Source organism: Helianthus annuus, chromosome 8 (assembly GCF_002127325.2).
Source record: "Helianthus annuus cultivar XRQ/B chromosome 8, HanXRQr2.0-SUNRISE, whole genome shotgun sequence".
In the NCBI taxonomy this organism is placed as follows: Eukaryota; Viridiplantae; Streptophyta; class Magnoliopsida; order Asterales; family Asteraceae; genus Helianthus; species Helianthus annuus.
Genome location: NC_035440.2, coordinates 5183631 through 5188636, shown reverse-complemented (window position 1 = coordinate 5188636; position 5006 = coordinate 5183631).

Sequence of the window (5006 nt, the reverse complement as noted above, 5' to 3'; positions counted from 1 at the left end):
CCCGGGCGTTCATCCTGAAGACTCATGCGTTTGTTCTCTTGGCTTCTTCGGGCTTTTTCTGATTCCTAGGGCAGTTGGTCTTGATATGTCCCTTCTCGTTACAACCATAACATGTTGCATCTTTTAGTTCCTTGCAATCCAGGGTTTTATGTTCTTGAGACTTGCAAATTCCACACGGTAGAGGCTGAGATTCAAATCTGCATTTCCTGAGGTGGTATTTCCTACAGGTTTCGCACTTGGTCTTCTCAACCGACTGCTGGCTGTCTCTTTTAAACCTGGTACTCTTCCTACCGGAGCGATGAGAATTCTCACCCTCCCTTTTTCTCTTACCATCATTAGAGGCCTTGGCAGCCATGTTTCTGACTACTTCAAGTGTAAGAGATAGCGACAGGTCTGCCGCTGACCTGAACGTAGCAGGCCTTGAGGCCTTAATACTAGCCTTGATTTCTGGGGCTAAACCCCCAATGAAGCGAGCAATCCTCTTGGGTTCTGGTGTTACTAGGTAAGGAACTAGTCTGGACAGGGTATTGAAATTGGTAAGGTAAGCTTGACAATCTAAGTTTGTCATAACCAATGATAAGAAATCTGACTCGATCCTCTCAACCTCGTGTTGCGGGCAGTAGTTCTCCATAATGAGAGCAACAAACTGTTCCCATGACCTGCTGTAAAGTGGGATCTTCCCAACGGCTTGAATGAGAGCTTTCCACCATGCCAGTGCCTCTCCTTTGAACGACTGGGATACATACTTCACTACATCCCTTTCAGCACAACCGCTGATGTCAACCACCGCGTCCATTTCGTCCAACCAGACCATACAATCTACTGCTCCTTTCTCCCCAGTGAAATCCCGAGGTTTACAGGAAACAAAGTATTTATAGGTACAGGACTTGGTACGTGGTTCATTATCGAACACTTGCTTCTTGGATGGAACACTGTGTTCATTTGATGAATGACGATCGTCATTCTTCCTTGGTCCTTCATTTTTAGAGGGCGGCTTGTTATGAGGCCCTGAATGAGTTTTAGGGACAGATTTAGAGCGAGGTATAGATGAGGCTTTACTATTAGTCTCACTATACTCCCTAAATCGCTCCTCTACAGCTTTAGATACCGCTGAATCAATCAATGTACGAAGCTCTCCTCTGGTTATATTAATCCTTTCATCATCGCGGTTTTCCAGAGGGTGACTGTTCTCTTCCTTTGACTTAGCCATGTAGTTTTATGTGCTACATAAAATCAAACAAGGGCAAGGTTTATACGGAAGCTCTTACAGTTTTATCGTCTTAAACGATTTATTAACCATGGTAATATAAACCATATTGGTTAATTTGTTAGTTATATTTAATTATCATTTTCATTATAATTTATCCTAGTTATAAAACATCAAGGATATTAAGGTGGCGCAGAGGGCCTAGTCACAAGGACAAATTTTAAATCATAAGCCATGATTTCAGAGAATCAAGGCCTTTAAACATATTAGCATAACAGGCTTAGTCGCAAGGACATATATAAATTATATGCTATGATTTCAGAGAATCAAAGCATTTGAGGTTTGAACCTAGTTCATTACCTTTTTCTGACAGGGAGTCATAGACCATCACTGCCTTTTGTTTTATATGACAATTAGCATGGCCCGTAGGCACTACATCACTAATGGATGTTTAATAAGTTTGGCCCGTAGGCACTACATCACTAATGGATGTTTAATACATGAGCATCTTTATTGATGATTTAACCCATGATTTATAATTCATTAATTTGGGCTTTGGAATCCTTAGAAGGATTCTTATATAAGAATGACGCGTGTGATTTTAACGAATCACATCTGCCCAGGACGTTAACATGATCACAGAGGTTAACTGGGAAATCTGAATCTTTTAATCAGGTCTTACCATCTTGGCTGGGTCTTATAATGACACCTGGCTAGGTTTTACTCTTTAAGATTCTTTAATTAATAATTATCGTGGAACAATCCTTATTTGGAATGTTATCGAGGATCTGAATCTAATTATGGAACTACCATCTTGGCCCTGCCTTAAAATGACACATGAGCTAGGTCTTGCCCTTTTTAGATTTTGCCATCTCACTATGATGATAGATCATATATAATATAGGAATGATATCTTAACATAATCGTTCCCCTTAGAAATTTAAAACAAGTATACGGTTGCCCTAAACGGGACTTCTTAAGAACATGACTTACCCATGCGAGGGCTAATCAGAAAAAAAATAACAAAGAAGTAACGAAGCGAATTTGGAATTCGTCCTATGTTCTTGTCTAAACTCAAGAATGTGCAATTGCGTAACTGAGATTAAACACAAAGGCTAGTGTTTAATTCACTCAGTGTTGGCTCTGATACCAACCTGTCACACCCCGATTTCCACGTGTCTCACCGGTGGGCCCGGTGGGGGATTTCCGTGACGTAGTTGGCAACAATATAGTCAAACCACACAATATATATGAATGCACAGCGGAAGCAAAAGATAAATATATTATATTCCGAATAAAAGTAATATCCAAGTATTACAACGGAAAGTAAGAGATCCACAGGCAGATCTATAAACATTGTTCTACAGACTTTAGACGCCTAGAACTTGCAAGATTCCTTATTAATGTCCTGAGCAGCTTCCAGCCTATTACGTACTTGTACCTGTCACTTAGACTTTTGAAAATACGTCAGTTTTCACTGGTAAATACACTCAGCTGACTCATTTGAAAAGAGTTTAGGAAAATTAATTTAGATGCACCAGGCACAAATTATTTTTGACACTTTGACTAAAATGCACAGAGGCAAAATTAATCTTTTATAACTTGAGACAATCATAATTATGATCTTGTATACAGATTTACATGTTCGTTGTACGTTCAGGGCCCGATGTAGAAACCGAGTCAAGATTAACAGACACGTCACAAGTATAGGCCCACTGAGCGTGAGATACCGTTTCCCTTATGCAACTGTCAGGTGTATGCCTACACCCCGTGCATAAGGCGTGGCCATTTTATAATACAATGATGTCGAGGATATCCGGGACATGGTCATTAACCCCTAAAGGCTTTTATTTCAAACAATACAGATCAAACCGGGCTACCTCAATAACTTAATCACAATCCGATTAAATATTCAATACCCGACCAAGCGGTATTATTATACCGTATGGGAAGCCCGCATAGGGAAAATAAGTTAAGAGTATTTACCTGAGCTAGCTCCTGTCTTAAAATAGCAAGAATAATAACTCAGTCGTATTCACTTAAGTAAGCGTAGGTACAATTTACCGGAAGGCTCTAGTCTGGAACGATGGTATAAATAACCAATTAGAATGCTAACGGGTCTTTAATTAAGCCTAAGCTTAGACCGGTTAGTCTTAAAGAATTGTTACAGTTTAATCGCGTGAAAGGCGAAAACCGTGAATGGAGTGTGATTTTGACCCAACAAGTTTGAAGACTTGTTTCATATGGGTATAACAATCATACTATGGATTTTGGGGTTAAAACAATATAGTTTGACCCGTTTCGGCTAAATTATGTAAACTAGTTACATAAGCCGAACCGTGCGTGCAAAAGACGCAACGGGTATCCGTTAGAGTCCTACACTGCTTTCCTAAGTCAATACACTTTAAAGAGGTTGTGGTATCAGTAGGATACCTTCCATAATGCCCGTAACGAGTTTAAGTTAATAATATGCCCCGTAGGGGTATTTCGGTCTTTTTAAAGATTATTAAAGAGGTTTTAGAGTTCTACAGGGAATCTGAGTTTCCTGATCAGTTTATAAAGTCTAAAATAATTTATTTATTATTTAAAATCAGTAGCAACTGGAATCGGGTCAAAAGACCTTATAGAACTCGATTTATGGCCGAAAAAGGCATATTCGGTATTTACCGAACCGTAGCCATAACCGCAGGTTATGAGCAAGGAAAAAAAATAATTAAAAATCTTTAAAAATCCCAAAATATTATTTTACATCAGTGAGTAAAATGTTTGGTGTCGAAATCCGGGGTTAGATAGGCATTATGCTAATTGCGCTATTTAATTACTAAAGTTTCGCAATTTGCGCTAATTGGCATAACTCTTATTCTGGACCTCAGATTGACATGAAATTTTAGGGACATGCTTAGAATTCAGTAACCAAGGTCATGATCCGTTCACATGTCCGAAAACCTCGTTTAAATTTATAAAGGGCGTTACGGTCAACTTTTAAGTAATTAACGGAAATGTGTAAAAGACTCGGACAAACAACGAACCGGTTACAGAGGTTTATACTATCATGTAACATGGTCCTAAGAGAGTCCTAAGGCATATCTAAATCGAACTTTAACGGGTCAGAACTGAAGTCAATGCAAAAGTCAAACTTTTGCGACTTTCGGTTCCGAACCGGGTCAATATAGCAAATGGTCGGATAAAACATGCGTAGACTAGTTTATATACTTATTATCGTGTTTTATGATCATCAAAACAGGTTTCATAGCATCTATATTACAGATTATGTACAAAATCGCAAAATGGCTTTCTGTTGACTTTTTAAGTGCACGTTTGACTCGACATTTGAACTAGTCAGAGTGGTGATCAGGGGGAACCCTTCTGAGGGTTTATTACCCACATAAATACCAACACATAACTACTTTTGATTCGACAATTCACTGGACCATTCGTGATTTATCACAAAGTCAATCGTTAGTTACGACGGATTAACTTTTGGGCTAAAACTATGGAAAAACTAAACCACAAAGGGTTAGGCAACTTACAGAAGCTTATGCACGACTTAGGAAGTTAGAAGAACAGCTTGAGAGCTCCAGGAATGATCAGGAGATGTGTTTTGAGTTGTGATTCATTTGTGAACTTAACATGGCCTTTTTATAGTAAAGTTTTCACCACAACTCTTTGACACACAAGTCCCCCAACTAACCACAACCTTCCAACATGTGTTCCTAATGCTTAGGGGTTGTTTAGGGGCCAATTGGAAGGGTTTAAATGCATCCTATGGCGTTTAGAAGGTTGAACAGCCAAGTTAAGT